Source organism: Camelus dromedarius, unplaced genomic scaffold, assembly GCF_036321535.1.
Source record: "Camelus dromedarius isolate mCamDro1 unplaced genomic scaffold, mCamDro1.pat HAP1_SCAFFOLD_200, whole genome shotgun sequence".
In the NCBI taxonomy this organism is placed as follows: domain Eukaryota; kingdom Metazoa; phylum Chordata; class Mammalia; order Artiodactyla; family Camelidae; genus Camelus; species Camelus dromedarius.
In genome coordinates, this window is record NW_026989858.1 from 1505747 (window position 1) to 1529557 (window position 23811).

Sequence of the window (23811 nt, forward strand, 5' to 3'; positions counted from 1 at the left end):
AAAAGCGAGTTGGAGCTAGTACCTCCCCATATATATGTATGGAGTGGAGTTTTCAACTGAAAAGAAACTTTGTGTTCCCAACAAGCCAAGTGAAGGACGGCTTTAACACACACTTATCTCTCAGAACTGAGCATGTGGAGAGACGTTCGTTCATGTAGCACAAAGGGAACGGGTTGCGGGAGAAACTTTTACTCTGGTTTCTCAGTCTGTTTCCTAGTGCCGGTTTGAAGTTCCTGCAGTTTTCACTGTAAAACCGAGTTGGAGCTAGTACCTCCCCATATATATGTATGGAGTGGAGTTTGCAACTGAAAAGAAACTTTGTGTTCCCAACAAGCTAGGTGAAGGACGGCTTTCACACACACTTATCTCTCAGAACTGAGCATGTTGAGAGACGTTCGTTCATCTAGCACAAAGGGAACAGGTTGCAGGAGAAACTTTTATTCTGGTTTGTCAGTCTGTTTCCTAGTGCCGGTTTGAAGTTCCAGCAGTTTTCACTGTAAACCCGAGTTGGAGCTAGTACCTCCCAATATATATGTATGGAGTGGAGTTTGCAACTGAAAAGAAACTTTGTGTTCCCAACAAGCTAGGCGAAGGACGGCTTTCACACACACTTATCTCTCAGAACTGAGCATGTGGAGAGAAGTTCGTTCATGTAGCACAAAGGGAACGGGTTGCAGGAGAAACTTTTACTCTGGTTTCTCAGTCTGTTTCCTAGTGCCGGTTTGAAGTTCCTGCAGTTTTCACTGTAAAACCTGGTTGGAGCTAGTACCTCCCCATATATATGTATGGAGTGTAGTTTGCAACTGAAAAGAAAATTTGTGTTCCCAACAAGCTAGGTGAAGGACGGCTTTCACACACACTTATCTCTCAGAACTGAGCATGTGGAGAGACTTTCGTTCATCTAGCACAATGGGAACGGGTTGCAGGAGAAACTTTTACTCTGATTTCTCAGTCTGTTTCCTAGTGCCGGTTTGAAGTTCCAGCAGTTATCACTGTAAAACAGAGTTGGAGCTAGTACCTCCCCATATATATGTATGGAGTGGAGTTTTCAACTGAAAAGAAACTTTGTGTTCCCAACAAGCCAAGTGAAGGACGGCTTTCACACACATTTATCTCTCAGAACTGAGCATGTGGAGAGACGTTCGTTCATCTAGCAGAAAGGGAACGGGTTGCAGGAGAAACTTTTACTCTGGTTTCTCAGTCTGTTTCCTAGTGCCGGTTTGAAGTTCCTGCAGTTTTCACTGCAAAACCGATTTGGAGCTAGTACCTCCCCATATATATGTATGGAGTGGAGTTTGCAACTGAAAAGAAACTTTGTGTTCCCAACAAGCTAGGTGAAGGACGGCTTTCACACACACTTATCTCTCAGAACTGAGCATGTTGAGAGACGTTCGTTCATCTAGCACAAAGGGAACAGGTTGCAGGAGAAACTTTTATTCTGGTTTCTCAGTCTGTTTCCTAGTGCCGGTTTGAAGTTCCTGCAGTTTTCACTGTAAAACCTGGTTGGAGCTAGTACCTCCCCATGTATATGTATGGAGTGGAGTTTGCAACTGAAAAGAAACTTTGTGTTCCCAACAAGCTAGGTGAAGGACGGCTTTCACACACACTTATCTCTCAGAACTGAGCATGTGGAGAGACTTTCGTTCATCTAGCACAACGGGAACGGGTTGCAGGAGAAACTTTTACTCTGATTTCTCAGTCTGTTTCCTAGTGCCGGTTTGAAGTTCCAGCAGTTATCACTGTAAAAGCGAGTTGGAGCTAGTACCTCCCCATATATATGTATGGAGTGGAGTTTTCAACTGAAAAGAAACTTTGTGTTCCCAACAAGCCAAGTGAAGGACGGCTTTCACACACTCTTATCTCTCAGAACTGAGCATGTGGAGAGACGTTCGTTCATCTAGCAGAAAGGGAACGGGTTGCAGGAGAAACTTTTACTCTGGTTTCTCAGTCTGTTTCCTAGTGCCGGTTTGAAGTTCCTGCAGTTTTCACTGTAATACCGATTTGGAGCTAGTACCTCCCCATATATATGTATGGAGTGGAGTTTGCAACTGAAAAGAAACTTTGTGTTCCCAACAAGCTAGGTGAAGGACGGCTTTCACACACACTTATCTCTCAGAACTGAGCATGTGGAGAGACTTTCGTTCATCTAGCACAAAGGGAACGGGTTGCAGGAGAAACTTTTACTCTGGTTTCTCAGTCTGTTTCCTAGTGCCGGTTTGAAGTTCCAGCAGTTTTCACTGTAAAAGCGAGTTGGAGCTAGTACCTCCCCATATATATGTATGGAGTGGAGTTTTCAACTGAAAAGAAACTTTGTGTTCCCAACAAGCCAAGTGAAGGACGGCTTTCACCCACACATATCCCTCAGAACTGAGCATGTAGAGAGACGTTCGTTCATGTAGCACAAAGGGAACGGGTTGCAGGAGAAACTTTTACTGTGGTTTCTCAGTCTGTTTCCTAGTGCCGGTTTGAAGTTCCTGCAGTTTTCACTGTAAAACCGATTTGGAGCTAGTACCTCCGCATATATATGTATGGAGTGGAGTTTACAAATGAAAAGAAACTTTATGTTCCCAAAAAGCTAGGTGAATGACAGCTTTCCCACACACACATCTCTCAGAACTGAGCATGTGAAGAGACGTTCGTTCATCTAGAACAAAGGGAACAGGTTGCAGGAGAAACTTTTACTCTGGTTTCTCAGACTGTTTCCTAGTGCCGGTTTGAAGTTACTGCAGTTTTCACTGTAAAACCTGGTTGGAGCTAGTACCTCCCCATGTATATGTATGGAGTGTAGTTTGCAACTGAAAAGAAACTTTGTGTTCCCAACAAGCTAGGTGAAGGACGGCTTTCACACAGACTTATCTCTCAGAACTGAGCATGTGGAGAGACGTTCGTTCATCTAGCAGAAAGGGAACGGGTTGCAGGGGAAACTTTTACTCTGGTTTCTCAGTCTGTTTCCTAGTGCCGGTTTGAAGTTCCTGCAGTTTTCACTGTAAAACCTGGTTGGAGCTAATACCTCCCCATATATATGTATGGAGTGGAGTTTGCAACTGAAAAGAAAATTTGTGTTCCCAACAAGCTAGGTGAAGGACGGCTTTCACACACACTTATCTCTCAGAACTGAGCATGTGGAGAGACTTTCGTTCATCTAGCACAATGGGAACGGGTTGCAGGAGAAACTTTTACTCTGATTTCTCAGTCTGTTTCCTAGTGCCGGTTTGAAGTTCCAGCAGTTATCACTGTAAAAGCGAGTTGGAGCTAGTACCTCCCCATATATATGTATGGAGCGGAGTTTTCAACTGAAAAGAAACTTTGTGTTCCCAACAAGCCAAGTGAAGGACGGCTTTCACACACATTTATCTCTCAGAACTGAGCATGTGGAGAGACGTTCGTTCAACTAGCAGAAAGGGAACGGGTTGCAGGAGAAACTTTTACTCTGGTATCTCAGTCTGTTTCCTAGTGCCGGTTTGATGTTCCTGCAGTTTTCACTGTAAAACCGATTTGGAGCTAGTACCTCCCCATATATATGTATGGAGTGGAGTTTGCAACTGAAAAGAAACTTTGTGTTCCCAACAAGCTAGGTGAAGGACGGCTTTCACACACACTTATCTCTCAGAACTGAGCATGTGGAGAGACTTTCGTTCATCTAGCACAAAGGGAACGGGTTGCAGGAGAAACTTTTACTCTGGTTTCTCAGTCTGTTTCCTAGTGCCGGTTTGAAGTTCCAGCAGTTTTCACTGTAAAAGCGAGTTGGAGCTAGTACCTCCCCATATATATGTATGGAGTGGAGTTTTCTACTGAAAAGAAACTTTGTTTTCCCAACAAGCCAAGTGAAGGACGACTTTCACACACACTTATCTCTAAGAACTGAGCATGTGGAGAGACGTTCGTTCATCTAGCACAAAGGGAACGGGTTGCGGGAGAAACTTTTACTCTGGATTCTCAGTCTGTTTCCTAGTGCCGGTTTGAAGTTCCTGCAGTTTTCACTGTAAAACCGAGTTGGAGCTAGTACCTCCCCATATATATGTATGGAGTGGAGTTTGCAACTGAAAAGAAACTTTGTGTTCCCAACAAGCTAGGTGAAGGACGGCTTTCACACACACTTATCTCTCAGAAGTGAGCATGTTGAGAGACGTTCGTTCATCTAGCACAAAGGGAACAGGTTGCAGGAGAAACTTTTATTCTGGTTTCTCAGTCTGTTTCCTAGTGCCGGTTTGAAGTTCCAGCAGTTTTCACTGTAAAACCGAGTTGGAGCTAGTACCTCCCCATATATATGTATGGAGTGGAGTTTGCAACTGAAAAGAAACTTTGTGTTCCCAACAAGCTAGGTGAAGGACGGCTTTCACACACACTTATCTCTCAGAACTGAGCATGTTGAGAGACGTTCGTTCATCTAGCACAAAGGGAACAGGTTGCAGGAGAAACTTTTATTCTGGTTTCTCAGTCTGTTTCCTAGTGCCGGTTTGAAGTTCCTGCAGTTTTCACTGTAAAACCTGGTTGGAGCTAGTACCTCCCCATGTATATGTATGGAGTGGAGTTTGCAACTGAAAAGAAACTTTGTGTTCCCAACAAGCTAGGTGAAGGACGGCTTTCACACACACTTATCTCTCAGAACTGAGCATGTGGAGAGACGTTCGTTCATGTAGCACAAAGGGAACGGGTTGCAGGAGAAACTTTTACTCTGGTTTCTCAGTCTGTTTCCTAGTGCCGGTTTGAAGTTCCAGCAGTTTTCACTGTAAAACAGAGTTGGAGCTAGTACCTCCCCATATATATGTATGGAGTGGAGTTTGCAACTGAAAAGAAACTTTGTGTTCCCAACAAGCTAGGTGAAGGACAGCTTTCACACACACTTATCTCTCAGAACTGAGCATGTGGAGAGACGTTCGTTCATCTAGCACAAAGTTAACGGGTTGCAGGAGAAACTTTTTCTCTGGTTTCTCAGTCTGTTTCCTAGTGCCGGTTTGAAGTTCCTGCAGTTTTCACTGTAAAACCGAGTTGGAGCTAGTACCTCCCCATATATATGTATGGAGTGGAGTTTGCAACTGAAAAGAAACTTTGTGTTCCCAACAAGCTAGGTGAAGGACGGCTTTCACACACACTTATCTCTCAGAACTGAGCATGTAGAGAGACGTTCGTTCATCTAGCACAAAGGGAACAGGTTGCAGGAGAAACTTTTATTCTGGTTTCTCAGTCTGTTTCCTAGTGCCGGTTTGAAGTTCCAGCAGTTTTCACTGTAAAACCGAGTTGGAGCTAGTACCTCCCCATATATATGTATGGAGTGGAGTTTACAACTGAAAAGAAACTTTGTGTTCCCAACAAGCTAGGTGAAGGACGGCTTTCACACACACTTATCTCTCAGAACTGAGCATGTGGAGAGACGTTCGTTCATCTAGCACAAACGGAACAGGATGCAGGAGAAACTTTTATTCTGGTTTCTCAGTCTGTTTCCTAGTGCCGGTTTGAAGTTCCTGCAGTTTTCACTGTAAAACCTGGTTGGAGCTAGTACCTCCCCATGTATATGTATGGAGTGGAGTTTGCAACTGAAAAGAAACTTTGTGTTCCCAACAAGCTAGGTGAAGGACGGCTTTCACACACACTTATCTCTCAGAACTGAGCATGTGGAGAGACGTTAGTTCATCTAGCAGAAAGGGAACGGGTTGCAGGAGAAACTTTTACTCTGGTTTCTCAGTCTGTTTCCTAGTGCCGGTTTGAAGTTCCAGCAGTTATCACTGTAAAACCTGGTTGGAGCTAATACCTCCCCATATATATGTATGGAGTGGAGTTTGCAACTGAAAAGAAAATTTGTGTTCCCAACAAGCTAGGTGAAGGACGGCTTTCACACACACTTATCTCTCAGAACTGAGCATGTGGAGAGACTTTCGTTCATCTAGCACAATGGGAACGGGTTGCAGGAGAAACTTTTACTCTGATTTCTCAGTCTGTTTCCTAGTGCCGGTTTGAAGTTCCAGCAGTTATCACTGTAAAAGCGAGTTGGAGCTAGTACCTCCCCATATATATGTATGGAGCGGAGTTTTCAACTGAAAAGAAACTTTGTGTTCCCAACAAGCCAAGTGAAGGACGGCTTTCACACACATTTATCTCTCAGAACTGAGCATGTGGAGAGACGTTCGTTCAACTAGCAGAAAGGGAACGGGTTGCAGGAGAAACTTTTACTCTGGTATCTCAGTCTGTTTCCTAGTGCCGGTTTGATGTTCCTGCAGTTTTCACTGTAAAACCGATTTGGAGCTAGTACCTCCCCATATATATGTATGGAGTGGAGTTTGCAACTGAAAAGAAACTTTGTGTTCCCAACAAGCTAGGTGAAGGACGGCTTTCACACACACTTATCTCTCAGAACTGAGCATGTGGAGAGACTTTCGTTCATCTAGCACAAAGGGAACGGGTTGCAGGAGAAACTTTTACTCTGGTTTCTCAGTCTGTTTCCTAGTGCCGGTTTGAAGTTCCAGCAGTTTTCACTGTAAAAGCGAGTTGGAGCTAGTACCTCCCCATATATATGTATGGAGTGGAGTTTTCTACTGAAAAGAAACTTTGTTTTCCCAACAAGCCAAGTGAAGGACGACTTTCACACACACTTATCTCTAAGAACTGAGCATGTGGAGAGACGTTCGTTCATCTAGCACAAAGGGAACGGGTTGCGGGAGAAACTTTTACTCTGGATTCTCAGTCTGTTTCCTAGTGCCGGTTTGAAGTTCCTGCAGTTTTCACTGTAAAACCGAGTTGGAGCTAGTACCTCCCCATATATATGTATGGAGTGGAGTTTGCAACTGAAAAGAAACTTTGTGTTCCCAACAAGCTAGGTGAAGGACGGCTTTCACACACACTTATCTCTCAGAAGTGAGCATGTTGAGAGACGTTCGTTCATCTAGCACAAAGGGAACAGGTTGCAGGAGAAACTTTTATTCTGGTTTCTCAGTCTGTTTCCTAGTGCCGGTTTGAAGTTCCAGCAGTTTTCACTGTAAAACCGAGTTGGAGCTAGTACCTCCCCATATATATGTATGGAGTGGAGTTTGCAACTGAAAAGAAACTTTGTGTTCCCAACAAGCTAGGTGAAGGACGGCTTTCACACACACTTATCTCTCAGAACTGAGCATGTTGAGAGACGTTCGTTCATCTAGCACAAAGGGAACAGGTTGCAGGAGAAACTTTTATTCTGGTTTCTCAGTCTGTTTCCTAGTGCCGGTTTGAAGTTCCTGCAGTTTTCACTGTAAAACCTGGTTGGAGCTAGTACCTCCCCATGTATATGTATGGAGTGGAGTTTGCAACTGAAAAGAAACTTTGTGTTCCCAACAAGCTAGGTGAAGGACGGCTTTCACACACACTTATCTCTCAGAACTGAGCATGTGGAGAGACGTTCGTTCATGTAGCACAAAGGGAACGGGTTGCAGGAGAAACTTTTACTCTGGTTTCTCAGTCTGTTTCCTAGTGCCGGTTTGAAGTTCCAGCAGTTTTCACTGTAAAACAGAGTTGGAGCTAGTACCTCCCCATATATATGTATGGAGTGGAGTTTGCAACTGAAAAGAAACTTTGTGTTCCCAACAAGCTAGGTGAAGGACAGCTTTCACACACACTTATCTCTCAGAACTGAGCATGTGGAGAGACGTTCGTTCATCTAGCACAAAGTTAACGGGTTGCAGGAGAAACTTTTTCTCTGGTTTCTCAGTCTGTTTCCTAGTGCCGGTTTGAAGTTCCTGCAGTTTTCACTGTAAAACCGAGTTGGAGCTAGTACCTCCCCATATATATGTATGGAGTGGAGTTTGCAACTGAAAAGAAACTTTGTGTTCCCAACAAGCTAGGTGAAGGACGGCTTTCACACACACTTATCTCTCAGAACTGAGCATGTAGAGAGACGTTCGTTCATCTAGCACAAAGGGAACAGGTTGCAGGAGAAACTTTTATTCTGGTTTCTCAGTCTGTTTCCTAGTGCCGGTTTGAAGTTCCAGCAGTTTTCACTGTAAAACCGAGTTGGAGCTAGTACCTCCCCATATATATGTATGGAGTGGAGTTTACAACTGAAAAGAAACTTTGTGTTCCCAACAAGCTAGGTGAAGGACGGCTTTCACACACACTTATCTCTCAGAACTGAGCATGTGGAGAGACGTTCGTTCATCTAGCACAAACGGAACAGGATGCAGGAGAATCTTTTATTCTGGTTTCTCAGTCTGTTTCCTAGTGCCGGTTTGAAGTTCCTGCAGTTTTCACTGTAAAACCTGGTTGGAGCTAGTACCTCCCCATGTATATGTATGGAGTGGAGTTTGCAACTGAAAAGAAACTTTGTGTTCCCAACAAGCTAGGTGAAGGACGGCTTTCACACACACTTATCTCTCAGAACTGAGCATGTGGAGAGACGTTAGTTCATCTAGCAGAAAGGGAACGGGTTGCAGGAGAAACTTTTACTCTGGTTTCTCAGTCTGTTTCCTAGTGCCGGTTTGAAGTTCCTGCAGTTTTCACTGTAAAACCTGGTTGGAGCTAGTACCTCCCCATATATATGTATGGAGTGGAGTTTGCAACTGAAAAGAAACTTTGTGTTCCCAACAAGCTAGGTGATGGACGGCTTTAACACACACTTATCTCTCAGAACTGAGCATGTGGAGAGACTTTCGTTCATCTAGCACAAAGGGAACGGGTTGCAGGAGAAACTTTTACTCTGGTTTCTCAGTCTGTTTCCTAGAGCCGGTTTGAAGTTCCAGCAGTTTTCACTGTAAAACCGAGTTGCAGCTAGTACCTCCCCATATATATGTATGGAGTGGAGTTTGCAACTGAAAAGAAACTTTGTGTTCCCAACAAGCTAGGTGAAGGACGGCTTTCACACACACTTATCTCTCAGAACTGAGCAAGTGGAGAGACGTTCGTTCATCTAGCACAAAGGGAACGGGTTGCAGGAGAAACTTTTACTCTGGTTTCTCAGTCTGTTTCCTAGTGCCGGTTTGAAGTTCCTGCAGTTTTCACTGTAAAACCGATTTGGAGCTAGTACCTTCGCATATATATGTATGGAGTGGAGTTTGCAACTGAAAAGAAACTTTGTGTTCCCAACAAGCTAGGTGAAGGACGGCTTTCACACACACTTATCTCTCAGAACTGAGCATGTGGAGAGACGTTCGTTCATGTAGCACAAAGGGAACGGGTTGCAGGAGAAACTTTTACTCTGGTTTCTCAGTCTGTTTCCTAGTGCCGGTTTGAAGTTCCAGCAGTTTTCACTGTAAAACACAGTTGGAGCTAGTACCTCCCCATATATATGTATGGAGTGGAGTTTGCAACTGAAAAGAAACTTTGTGTTCCCAACAAGCTAGGTGAAGGACGGCTTTCACACACACTTATCTCTCAGAACTGAGCATGTGGAGAGACGTTCGTTCATCTAGCACAAAGGGAACGTGTTGCAGGAGAAACTTTTTCTCTGGTTTCTCAGTCTGTTTCCTAGTGCCGGTTTGAAGTTCCAGCAGTTTTCACCGTAAAATCGAGTTGGAGCTAGTACCTCCCCATATATATGTATGGAGTGGAGTTTGCAACTGAAAAGAAACTTTGTGTTCCCAACAAGCTAGGTGAAGGACGGCTTTCACACACACTTATCTCTCAGAACTGAGCATGTGGAGAGACGTTCGTTCATCTAGCAGAAAGGGAACGGGTTGCAGGAGAAACTTTTACTCTGGTTTCTCAGTCTGTTTCCTAGTGCCGGTTTGAAGTTCCTGCAGATTTCACTGTAAAAGCTGGTTGGAGCTAGTATCTCCCCATATATATGTATGGAGTGGAGTTTGCAACTGAAAAGAAACTTTGTGTTCCCAACAAGCTAGGTGAAGGTCGGCTTTCACACACAATTATCTCTCAGAAGTGAGCATGTGGAGAGACTTTCGTTCATCTAGCACAAAGGGAACGGGTTGCAGGAGAAACTTTTACTCTGGTTTCTCAGTCTGTTTCCTAGAGCCGGTTTGAAGTTCCAGCATTTTTCACTGTAAAACCGAGTTGCAGCTAGTACCTCCCCATATATATGTATGGAGTGGTGTTTGCAACTGAAAAGAAACTTTGTGTTCCCAACAAGCTAGGTGAAGGACGGCTTTCACACACACTTATCTCTCAGAACTGAGCATGTGGAGAGACTTTCGTTCATCTAGCACAAAGGGAACGGGTTGCAGGAGAAATTTTTATTCTGATTTCTCAGTCTGTTTCCTAGTGCCGGTTTGAAGTTCCAGCAGTTATCACTGTAAAAGCGAGTTGGAGCTAGTACCTCCCCATATATATGTATGGAGTGGAGTTTTCAACTGAAAAGAAACTTTGTGTTCCTAACAAGCCAAGTGAAAGACGGCTTTCACACACTTTTATCTCTCAGAACTGAGCATGTGGAGAGACGTTCGTTCATCTAGCAGAAAGGGAACGGGTTGCAGGAGAAACTTTTACTCTGGTTTCTCAGTCTGTTTCCTAGTGCCGGTTTGAAGTTCCTGCAGTTTTCACTGTAAAACCGATTTGGAGCAAGTACCTCCCCATATATATGTATGGAGTGGAGTTTGCAACTGAAAAGAAACTTTGTGTTCCCAACAAGCTAGGTGAAGGACGGCTTTCACACACACTTATCTCTCAGAACTGAGCATGTGGAGAGACTTTCGTTCATCTAGGACAAAGGGAACGGGTTGTGGGAGAAACTTTTACTCTGGTTTCTCAGTCTGTTTCCTAGTGCCGGTTTGAAGTTCCTGCAGTTTTCACTGTAAAACCGAGTTGGAGCTAGTACCCCCCAATATATATGTATAGAGTGGAGTTTGCAACTGAAAAGAAACTTTGTGTTCCCAACAAGCTAGGTGAAGGACGGCTTTCACACACACTTATCTCTCAGAACTGAGCATGTTGAGAGACGTTCGTTCATCTAGCACAAAGGGAACAGGTTGCAGGAGAAACTTTTACTCTGGTTTCTCAGTCTGTTTCCTAGTGCCGGGTTGTAGTTCCTGCAGTTTTCACTGTAAAACCTGGTTGGAGCTAGTACCTCCGCATATATATGTATGGAGTGGAGTTTGCAACTGAAAAGAAACTTTGTGTTCCCAACAAGCTAGGTGAAGGACGGCTTTCACACACACTTATCTCTCAGAACTGAGCATGTGGAGAGACGTTCGTTCATCTAGCACAAAGGGAACAGGTTGCAGGAGAAACTTTTATTCTGGTTTCTCAGTCTGTTTCCTAGTGCCGGTTTGAAGTTCCTGCAGTTTTCACTGTAAAACCTGGTTGGAGCTAGTACCTCCCCATGTATATGTATGGAATGGAGTTTGCAACTGAAAAGAAACTTTGTGTTCCCAACAAGCTAGGTGAAGGACGGCTTTCACACACACTTATCTCTCAGAACTGAGCATGTGGAGAGACGTTCGTTCATGTAGCACAAAGGGAACGGGTTGCAGGAGAAACATTTACTCTGGTTTCTCAGTCTGTTTCCTAGTGCCGGTTTGAAGTTCCAGCAGTTTTCACTGTAAAACAGAGTTGGAGCTAGTACCTCCCCATATATATGTATGGAGTGGAGTTTGCAACTGAAAAGAAACTTTGTGTTCCCAACAAGCTAGGTGAATGACGGCTTTCACACACACTTATCTCTCAGAACTGAGCATGTGGAGAGACTTTCGTTCATCTAGCACAAAGGGAACGGGTTGCAGGAGAAACTTTTACTCTGGTTTCTCAGTCTGTTTCCTAGAGCCGGTTTGAATTTCCAGCAGTTTTCACTGTAAAACCGAGTTGCAGCTAGTACCTCCCCATATATATGTATGGAGTGGAGTTTGCAACTGAAAAGAAACTTTGTGTTCCCAACAAGCTAGGTGAAGGACGGCTTTCACACAAACTTATCTCTCAGAACTGAGCATGTGGAGAGACGTTCGTTCATCTAGCACAAAGGGAACGGGTTGCAGGAGAAACTTTTACTCTGGTTTCTCAGTCTGTTTCCTAGTGCCGGTTTGAAGTTCCTGCAGTTTTCACTGTAAAACCGATTTGGAGCTAGTACCTTCGCATATATATGTATGGAGTGGAGTTTGCAACTGAAAAGAAACTTTGTGTTCCCAACAAGCTAGGTGAAGGACGGCTTTCACACACACTTATCTCTCAGAACTGAGCATGTGGAGAGACGTTCGTTCATCTAGCACAAAGGGAACGGGTTGCAGGAGAAACTTTTACTCTGGTTTCTCAGTCTGTTTCCTAGTGCCGGTTTGAAGTTCCAGCAGTTTTCACTGTAAAACACAGTTGGAGCTAGTACCTCCCCATATATATGTATGGAGTGGAGTTTGCAACTGAAAAGAAACTTTGTATTCCCAACAAGCTAGGTGAAGGACGGCTTTCACACACACTTATCTCTCAGAACTGAGCATGTGGAGAGACGTTCGTTCATCTAGCACAAAGGGAACGGGTTGCAGGAGAAACTTTTTCTCTGATTTCTCAGTCTGTTTCCTAGTGCCGGTTTGAAGTTCCGGCAGTTTTCACTGTAAAACCGAGTTGGAGCTAGTACCTCCCCATATATATGTATGGAGTGGAGTTTGCAACTGAAAAGAAACTTTGTGTTCCCAACAAGCTAGGTGAAGGACGGCTTTCACACACACTTATCTCTCAGAACTGAGCATGTTGAGAGACGTTCGTTCATCTAGCACAAAGGGAACAGGTTGCAGGAGAAACTTTTTCTCTGGTTTCTCAGTCTGTTTCCTAGTGCCGGTTTGAAGTTCCAGCAGTTTTCACTGTAAAACCGAGTTGGAGCTAGTACCTCCCCATATATATGTATGGAGTGGAGTTTGCAACTGAAAAGAAACTTTGTGTTCCCAACAAGCTAGGTGAAGGACGGCTTTCACACACACTTATCTCTCAGAACTGAGCATGTTGAGAGACGTTCGTTCATCTAGCACAAAGGGAACAGGTTACAGGAGAAACTTTTATTCTGGTTTCTCAGTCTGTTTCCTAGTGCCGGTTTGAAGTTCCAGCAGTTTTCACTGTAAAACCTAGTTGGAGCTAGTACCTACCCATATATATGTATGGAGTGGAGTTTGCAACTGAAAAGAAACTTTGTGTTCCCAACAAGCTAGGTGAAGGACGGCTTTCACACACACTTATCTCTCAGAACTGAGCATGTTGAGAGACGTTCGTTCATCTAGCACAAAGGGAACAGGTTGCAGGAGAAACTTTTATTCTGGTTTCTCAGACTGTTTCCTAGTGCCGGTTTGAAGTTCCTGCAGTTTTCACTGTAAAACCTGGTTGGAGCTAGTACCTCCCCATGTATATGTATGGAGTGGAGTTTGCAACTGAAAAGAAACTTTGTGTTCCCAACAAGCTAGGTGAAGGACGGCTTTCACACACACTTATCTCTCAGAACTGAGCATGTGGAGAGACGTTCGTTCATCTAGCAGGAAGGGAACGGGTTGCAGGAGAAACTTTTACTCTGCTTTCTCAGTCTGTTTCCTAGTCCCGGTTTGAAGTTCCTGCAGTTTTCACTGTAAAACCTGGTTGGAGCTAGTACCTCCCCATATATATGTATGGAGTGGAGTTTGCAACTGAAAAGAAACTTTGTGTTCCCAACAAGCTAGGTGAAGGACGGCTTTCACACACACTTATCTCTCAGAACTGAGCATGTGGAGAGACTTTCGTTCATCTAGCAGAAAGGGAACGGGTTGCAGGAGAAACTTTTACTCTGGTTTCTCAGTCTGTTTCCTAGAGCCGGTTTGAAGTTCCAGCAGTTTTCACTGTAAAACCGAGTTGCAGCTAGTACCTCCCCATATATATGTATGGAGTGGAATTTGCAACTGAAAAGAAACTTTGTGTTCCCAACAAGCTAGGTGAAGGACGGCTTTCACACACACTTATCTCTCAGAACTGAGCATGTGGAGAGACGTTCGTTCATCTAACACAAAGGGAACGGGTTGCAGGAGAAACTTTTACTCTGGTTTCTCAGTCTGTTTCCTAGTGCCGGTTTGAAGTTCCTGCAGTTTTCACTGTAAAACCGATTTGGAGCTAGTACCTTCGCATATATATGTATGGAGTGGAGTTTGCAACTGAAAAGAAACTTTGTGTTCCCAACAAGCTAGGTGAAGGACGGCTTTCACACACACTTATCTCTCAGAACTGAGCATGTGGAGAGACGTTCGTTCATGTAGCACAAAGGGAACGGGTTGCAGGAGAAACTTTTACTCTGGTTTCTCAGTCTGTTTCCTAGTGCCGGTTTGAAGTTCCAGCAGTTTTCACTGTAAAACACAGTTGGAGCTAGTACCTCCCCATATATATGTATGGAGTGGAGTTTGCAACTGAATAGAAACTTTGTGTTCCCAACAAGCTAGGTGAAGGACGGCTTTCACACACACTTATCTCTCAGAACTGAGCATGTGGAGAGACGTTCGTTCATCTAGCACAAAGGGAACGGGTTGCAGGAGAAACTTTTTCTCTGGTTTCTCAGTCTGTTTCCTAGTGCCGGTTTGAAGTTCCAGCAGTTTTCACTGTAAAACCGAGTTGGAGCTAGTACCTCCCCATATATATGTATGGAGTGGAGTTTGCAACTGAAAAGAAACTTTGTGTTCCCAACAAGCTAGGTGATGGACGGCTTTCACACACACTTATCTCTCAGAACTGAGCATGTTGAGAGACGTTCGTTCATCTAGCACAAAGGGAACAGGTTGCAGGAGAAACTTTTATTCTGGTTTCTCAGTCTGTTTCCTAGTGCCGGTTTGAAGTTCCAGCAGTTTTCACTGTAAAACCGAGTTGGAGCTAGTACCTCCCCATATATATGTATGGAGTGGAGTTTGCAACTGAAAAGAAACTTTGTGTTCCCAACAAGCTAGGTGAAGGACGGCTTTCACACACACTTATCTCTCAGAACTGAGCATGTTGAGAGACGTTCGTTCATCTAGCACAAAGGGAACAGGTTGCAGGAGAAACTTTTATTCTGGTTTCTCAGTCTGTTTCCTAGTGCCGGTTTGAAGTTCCTGCAGTTTTCACTGTAAAACCTGGTTGGAGCTAGTACCTCCCCATGTATATGTATGGAGTGGAGTTTGCAACTGAAAAGAAACTTTGTTTTCCCAACAAGCTAGTTGAAGGACGGCTTTCACACACACTTATCTCTCAGAACTGAGCATGTGGAGAGACGTTCGTTCATCTAGCAGAAAGGGAACGGGTTGCAGGAGAAACTTTTACTCTGGTTTCTCAGTCTGTTTCCTAGTGCCGGTTTGAAGTTCCTGCAGTTTTCACTGTAAAACCTGGTTGGAGCTAGTACCTCCCCATATATATGTATGGAGTGGAGTTTGCAACTGAAAAGAAACTTTGTGTTCCCAACAAGCTAGGTGAAGGTCGGCTTTCACACACACTTATCTCTCAGAACTGAGCATGTGGAGAGACTTTCGTTCATCTAGCACAAAGGGAACGGGTTGCAGGAGAAACTTTTACTCTGGTTTCTCAGTCTGTTTCCTAGAGCCGGTTTGAAGTTCCAGCAGTTTTCACTGTAAAACCGAGTTGCAGCTAGTACCTCCCCATATATATGTATGGAGTGGTGTTTGCAACTGAAAAGAAACTTTGTGTTCCCAACAAGCTAGGTGAAGGACGGCTTTCACACACACTTATCTCTCAGAACTGAGCATGTGGAGAGACTTTCGTTCATCTAGCACAAAGGGAACGGGTTGCAGGAGAAACTTTTACTCTGGTTTCTCAGTCTGTTTCCTAGTGCCGGTTTGAAGTTCCAGCAGTTTTCACTGTAAAACAGATTTGGAGCTAGTACCTCCCCATATATATGTATGGAGTGGAGTTTGCAACTGAAAAGAAACTTTGTGTTCCCAACAAGCTAGGTGAAGGACGGCTTTCACACACACTTATCTCTCAGAACTGAGCATGTGGAGAGACGTTCGTTCATCTAGCACAAAGGGAACGGGTTGCAGGAGAAACTTTTTCTCTGGTTTCTCAGTCTGTTTCCTAGTGCCGGTTTGAAGTTCCTGCAGTTTTCACTGTAAAACCGAGTTGGAGCTAGTACCTCCCCATATATATGTATGGAGTGGAGTTTGCAACTGAAAAGAAACTCTGTGTTCCCAACAAGCTAGGTGAAGGACGGCTTTCACACACACTTATCTCTCAGAACTGAGCATGTGGAGAGACGTTCGTTCATCTAGCACAAAGGGAACGGGTTGCAGGGGAAACTTTTTCTCTGGTTTCTCAGTCTGTTTCCTAGTGCCGGTTTGAAGTTCCTGCAGTTTTCAATGTAAAACCGAGTTGGAGCTAGTACCTCCCCATATATATGTATGGAGTGGAGTTTGCAACTGAAAAGAAACTTTGTGTTCCCAACAAGCTAGGTGAAGGACGGCTTTCACACACACTTATCTCTTCAGAAATGAGCATGTGGAGAGACGTTCGTTCATCTAGCAGAAAATGAACGGGTTGCAGGAGAAACTTTTACTCTGGTTTCTCAGTCTGTTTCCTAGTGCCGATTTGAAGTTCCTGCAGTTTTCACTGTAAAACCTGGTTGGAGCTAGTACCTCCCCATATATATGTATGGAGTGGAGTTTGCAACTGAAAAGAAACTTTGTGTTCCCAACAAGCTAGGTGAAGGACGGCTTTCACACACACTTATCTCTCAGAACTGAGCATGTGGAGAGACGTTCGTTCATGTAGCACAAAGGGAACGGGTTGCAGGAGAAACTTTTACTCTGGTTTCTCAGTCTGTTTCCTAGTGCCGGTTTGAAGTTCCTGCACTTTTCACTGTAAAACAGATTAGGGGCTACTACCTCCCCATATATATGTATGGAGTGGAGTTTGCAACTGAAAAGAAACTTTGTGTTCCCAACAAGCTAGTTGAAGGACCGCTTTCACACACACTTATCTCTCAGAACTGAGCATGTGGAGAGACGTTCATTCATCTAGCAGAAAGGGAACGAGTTGCAGGAGAAACTTTTACTCTGGTTTCTCAGTCTGTTTCCTAGTGCCGGTTTGAAGTTCCTGCAGTTTTCACTGTAAAACCGAGTTGGAGCTAGTACATCCCCATATATATGTATGGAGTGGAGTTTGCAACTGAAAAGAAACTTTGTGTTCCCAACAAGCTAGGTGAAGGACGGCTTTCACACACACTTATCTCTCAGAAATGAGCATGTGGAGAGACGTTCGTTCATCTAGCACAAAGGGAACGGGTTGCAGGAGAAACTTTTACTCTGGTTTCTCAGTCTGTTTCCTAGTGCCGGTTTGAAGTTCCTGCAGTTTTCACTGTAAAACCTGGTTGGAGCTAGTACTTCCCCATATATATGTATGTAGTGGAGTTTACAAATGAAAAGAAACTTTATGTTCCCGAAAAGCTGGGTGAAGGACGGCTTTCACACACACAAATTTCTCAGAACTGAGCATGTGGAGAGACGTTCGTTCATCTAGCACAAAGAGAACAGGTTGCAGGAGAAACTTTTACTCTGGTTTCTCAGTCTCTTTCCTAGTGCCGGGTTGAAGTTCCTGCAGTTTTCACTGTAAAACCTGGTTGGAGCTAGTACCACCCCATATATATGTATGGAGTGGAGTTTGCAACTGAAAAGAAACTTTGTGTTCCCAACAAGCTAGGTGAAGGACGGCTTTCACACACACTTATCTCTCAGAACTGAGTATGTGGAGAGACGTTCGTTCATCTAGCACAAAGGGAACGGGTTGCAGGAGAAACTTTTACTCTGGTTTCTCAGTCTGTTTCCTAGTGCCGATTTGAAGTTCCTGCACTTTTCACTGTAAAACCGATTTGTAGCTACTACCTCCCCATATATATGTATGGAGTGGAGTTTGCAACTGAAAAGAAACATTGTGTTCCCAACAAGCTATTTGAAGGACGGCTTTCACACACACTTATCTCTCAGAACTGAGCATGTGGAGAGACGTTCATTCATCTAGCAGAAAGGGAACGGGTTGCAGGAGAAACTTTTACTCTGGTTTCTCAGTCTGTTTCCTAGTGCCGGTTTGAAGTTCCTGCAGTTTTCACTGTAAAACCGAGTTGGAGCTTGTACCTCCCCATATATATGTATGGAGTGGATTTTGCAACTGAAAAGAAACTTTGTGTTCCCAACAAGCTAGGTGAAGGACGGCTTTCACACACACTTATCTCTCAGAACTGAGCATGTGGAGAGACTTTCGTTCATGTAGCACAAAGGGAACGGGTTGCAGGAGACACTTTTACTCTGGTTTCTCAGTCTGTTTCCTAGTGCCGGTTTGAAGTTCCAGCAGTTTTCACTGTAAAACCGAGTTGGAGCTAGTACCTCCCCATATATATGTATGGTTTGGAGTTTGCAACTGAAAAGAAACTTTGTGTTCCCAACAAGCTAGGTGAAGGACGGCTTTCACACACACTTATCTCTCAGAACTGAGCATGTGGAGAGACGTTCGTTCATCTAGCACAAAGGGAACAGGTTGCAGGAGAAACTTTTAATCTGGTTTCTCAGTCTGTTTCCTAGTGCCGGTTTGAAGTTCCAGCAGTTTTCACTGTAAAACCGATTTGGAGCTATTACCTCCAAATATATATGTATGGAGTGGAGTTTGCAACTGAAAAGAAACTTTGTGTTCCCAACAAGCTAGGTGAAGGACGGCTTTCACACACACTTATCTCTCAAAACTGAGCATGTGGAGAGACGTTCGTTCATGTAGCACAAAGGGAACGGGTTGCAGGAGAAACTTTTACTCTGGTTTCTCAGTCTGTTTCCTAGTGCCGGTTTGAAGTTCCAGCACTTTTCACTGTAAAACCGATTTGGAGCTAGTACCTCCCCATATATATGTATGGAGTGGAGTTTGCAAATGAAAAGAAACTTTATGTTCCCAAAAAGCTAGGTGAAGGACGGCTTTCACACACACACATCTCTCAGAACTGAGCATTTAGAGAGACTTTCGTTCATCTAGCACAAAGGGAACAGGTTGCAGGAGAAACTTTTACTCTGGTTTCTCAGTCTGTTTCCTAGTGCCGGTTTGAAGTTCCTGCAGTTTTCACTGTAAAACCTGGTTGGAGCTAGTATCTCCCCATATATATGTATGGAGAGGAGTTTGCAACTGAAAAGAAACTTTGTGTTCCCAACAAGTTAGGTGAAGGACGGCTTTCACACACACTTATCTCTCAGAACTGAGCATGTTGAGAGACGTTCGTTCATCTAGCACAAAGGGAACGGGTTGCAGGAAAAACTTTTACTCTGGTTTCTCAGTCTGTTTCCTAGTGCCGGTTTGAAGTTGCTGCAGTTTTCTCTGTAAAACCGATTTGGAGCTAGTACCCCCCCATATATATGTATGGAGTGGAGTTTGCAACTGAAAAGAAACTTTGTGTTCCCAACAAGCAAGGTGAAGGACGGATTTCACACCCACTTATCTCTCAGAAATGAGCATGTGGAGAGACGTTCGTTCATCTAGCACAAAGGGAACGAGTTGCAGGAGAAACTTTTACTCTGGTTTCTCAGTCTGTTTCCTAGTGCCGGTTTGAAGTTCCAGCAATTTTCACTGTAAAACCGAGTTGGAGCTTGTACCTCCCCATATATATGTATGGAGTGGAGTTTGCAACTGAAAAGAAACTTTGTGTTCCCAACAAGCTAGGTGAAGGACGGCTTTCACACACACTTATCTCTCAGAACTGAGCATGTGGAGAGACGTTCGTTCATCTAGCAGAAATGGAACGGGTTGCAGGAGAAACTTTTACTCTGGTTTCTCAGTCTGTTTCCTAGTGCCGGTTTGAATTTCCTGCACTTTTCACTGTAAAACCGAGTTGGAGCTAGTACCTCCCCATATATATGTATGGAGTGGAGTTTGCAACTGAAAAGAAACTTTGTGTTCCCAACAAGCTAGGTGAAGGACGGCTTTCACACACACTTATCTCTCAGAACTGAGCATGTAGAGAGACGTTCGTTCATGTAGCACAAAGGGAACGGGTTGCAGGAGAAACTTTAACTCTGGTTTCTCAGTCTGTTTCCTAGTGCCGGTTTGAAGTTCCTGCAGTTTTCACTGTAAAACCGAGTTGGAGCTTGTACCTCCCCATATATATGTATGGAGTGGAGTTTGCCACTGTAAAGAAACTTTGTGGTCCCAACAAGCTAGGTGAAGGACGGCTTTCACACACACTTATCTCTCAGAACTGAGCATGTGGAGAGACGTTCGTTCATCTAGAACAAAGGGAACGTTTTACAGGAGAAACTTTTACTCTGGTTTCTCAGTCTGTTTCCTAGTGCCGGTTTGGAGTTCCTGCAGTTTTCACTGTAAAACCGATTTGGAGCTAGTACCTCCCCATATATATGTATGGAGTGGAGTTTACAAATGAAAAGAAACTTAATGTTCCCAAAAAGGTAGGTGAAGGACGGCTTTCACACACACACATCTCTCAGAACTGAGCATGTGAAGAGACGTTCGTTCATCTAGCACAAAGGGAACAGGTTGCAGGATAAACATTTACTCTGGTTTCTCAGTCTGTTTCCTAGTGCCGTTTTGAAGTTCCTGCAGTTTTCACTGTAAAACCTGGTTGGAGCTAGTACCTCCCCATGTATATGTATGGAGTGGAGTTTGCAACTGAAAAGAAACTTTGTGTTCCCAACAAGCTAGGTGAAGGACGGCTTTCACACACACTTATCTCTCAGAACTGAGCATGTGGAGAGACGTTCGTTCATCTAGCAGAAAGGGAACGGGTTGCAGGAGAATCTTTTACTCTGGTTTCTCAGTCTGTTTCCTAGTGCCGGTTTGAAGTTCCTGCAGTTTTCACTGTAAAACCGATTTGGAGCTAGTACCTCCCCATATATATGTATGGAGTGGAGTTTGCAACTGAAAAGAAACTTTGTGTTCCCAACAAGCTAGGTGAAAGACGGCTTTCACACACAAATTATCTCTCAGAACTGAGCATGTGGAGAGACGTTCGTTCATCTAGCACAAAGGGAACGGGTTGCAGGAGAAAATTTTACTCTGGTTTCTCAGTCTGTTTCCTAGTGCCGGTTTGAAGTTCCTGCAGTTTTCACTGTAAAAACGATTTGGAGCTAGTACCTCCCCATATATATGTATGGAGTAGAGTTTGCAACTGAAAAGAAACTTTGTGTTCCCAACAAGCTAGGTGAAGGACGGCTTTCACACACAATTATCTCTCAGAACTGAGCATGTGGAGAGACGTTCGTTCATCTAGCACAAAGGGAACGGGTTGCAGGAGAAACTTTTACTCTGGTTTCTCAGTCTGTTTCCTAGCGCCGGTTTGAAGTTCCTGCAGTTTTCACTGTAAAACCTGGTTGGAGCTAGTACCTCCCCATATATATGTATGGAGTGGAGTTTACAAATGAAAAGAAACTTTATGTTCCCAAAAAGCTAGGTGAAGGACGGCTTTCACACACACACATCTCTCAGAACTGAGCATGTGGAGAGACGTTCGTTCATCTAGCACAAAGGGATCAGGTTGCAGGAGAAACTTTTATTCTGGTTTCTCAGTCTGTTTCCTAGTGCCGGTTTGAAGTTCCTGCAGTTTTCACTGTAAAACCTGGTTGGAGCTAGTACCTCCCCATATATATGTATGGATTGGAGTTTGCAACTGAAAAGAAACTTTGTGTTCCCAACAAGCTAGGTGAAGGACGGCTTTCACACACACTTATCTCTCAGAACTGAGCATGTAGAGAGACGTTCGTTCATGTAGCACTAAGGGAACGGGTTGCAGGAGAAACTTTTACTCTGGTTTCTCAGTCTGTTTCCTAGTGCCGGTTTGAAGTTCCTGCAGTTTTCACTGTAAAACCTGGTTGGAGGTAGTACCTCCCCATATATATGTATGGAGTGGAGTTTACAAATGAAAAGAAACTTTATGTTCCCAAAAAACTAGGTGAATGACGGCTTTCACACACACACATCTCTCAGAACTGAGCATGTGAAGAGACGTTCGTTCATCTAGCACAAAGGGAACAGGATGCAGGAGAAACTTTTACTCTGGTTTCTCAATCTTTTTCCTAGTGCCGGTATGAAGTTCCTGCAGTTTTCACTGAAAAACCTGGTTGGAGCTAGTACCTCCCCATGTATATGTATGGAGTGTAGTTTGCAACTGAAAAGAAACTTTGTGTTCCCAACAAGCTAGGTGAAGGACGGCTTTCACACACACTTATCTCTCAGAACTGAGCATGTGGAGAGACGTTCGTTCATCTAGCAGAAAGGGAACGGATTGCAGGGGAAACTTTTTCTCTGGTTTCTCAGTCTGTTTCCTTGTGCCGGTTTGAAATTCCTGCAGTTTTCACTGTAAAACCGATTTGGAGCTAGTACCTCCCCATATATATGTATAGAGTGGAGTTTGCAACTGAAAAGAAACTTTGTGTTCCCAACAAGCTAGGTGAAGGACGGCTTTCACACACACTTATCTCTCAGAACTGAGCATGTGGAGAGACGTTCGTTCATGTAGCACAAAGGGAACGGGTTGCAGGAGAAACTTTTACTCTGGTTTCTCAGCCTTTTCCCTAGTGCCGGTTTGAAGTTCCTGCAGTTTTCACTGTAAAACCTGGTTGGAGCTAGTACCTCCCCATATATATGTATGGAGTGGAGTTTGCAACTGAAAAGAAACTTTGTGTTCCCTACAAGCTAGGTGAAGGACGGCTTTCACACACACTTATCTCTCAGAACTGAGCTTGTGGAGAGACGTCCGTTCATCTAGCACAAATGGAACGGGTTGCAGGAGAAAATTTTACTCAGATTTCTCAGTCTGTTTCCTAGTGCCGGTTTGAAGTTCCAGCAGTTTTCACTGTAAAAGCGAGTTGGAGCTAGTACCTCCCCATATATATGTATGGAGTGGAGTTTTCAACTGAAAAGAAACTTTGTGTTCCCAAGAAGCCAAGTGAAGGACGGCTTTCACACACACTTATCTCTCAGAACTGAGCATGTGGAGAGACGTTCGTTCATGTAGCACAAAGGGAACGGGTTGCAGGAGAAACTTTTACTCTGGTTTCTCAGTCTTTTTCCTAGTGCCGGTTTGAAGTTCCTGCAGTTTTCACTGTAAAACCTGGTTGGAGCTAGTACCTCCCCATATATATGTATGGAGTGGAGTTTGCAACTGAAAAGAAACTTTGTGTTCCCAACAAGCTAGGTGAAGGACGGCTTTCACACACACTTATCTCTCAGAACTGAGCATGTGGAGAGACGTTCGTTCATCTAGCACAATGGGAACGGGTTGCAAGAGAAACTTTTACTGTGGTTTCTCAGTCTGTTTCCTAGTGCCGGTTTGAAGTTCCTGCAGTTTTCACTGTAAAACCTGGTTGGAGCTAGTACCTCCCCATGTATATGTATGGAGTGTAGTTTGCAAATGAAAAGAAACTTTGTGTTCCCAACAAGCTAGGTGAAGGACGGCTTTCACACACACTTATCTCTCAGAACTGAGCATGTGGAGAGACGTTCGTTCATCTAACAGAAAGGGAACGGGTTGCAGGGAAAACTTTTACTCTGGTTTCTCAGTCTGTTTCCTAGTGCCGGTTTGAAGTTCCTGCAGTTTTCACTGTAAAACCGATTTGGAGCTAGTACCTCCCCATATATATTTATGGAGTGGAGTTTGCAACTGAAAAGAAACTTTGTGTTCCCAACAAGCTAGGTGAAGGACGGCTTTCACACACACTTATCTCTCAGAACTGAGCATGTGGAGAGACGTTCGTTCATCTAGCACAAAGGGAATGGGTTGCAGGAGAATCTTTTACTCTGGTTTCTCAGTCTGTTTCCTAGTGCCGGTTTGAAGTTCCTGCAGTTTTCACTGTAAAACCGATTTGGAGCTAGTACCTCCCCATATATATGTATGGAGTGGAGTTTGCAACTGAAAAGAAACTTTGTGTTCCCAACAAGCTAGGTGAAGGACGGCTTTCACACACACTTATCTCTCAGAACTGAGCATGTGGAGAGACGTTCGTTCAT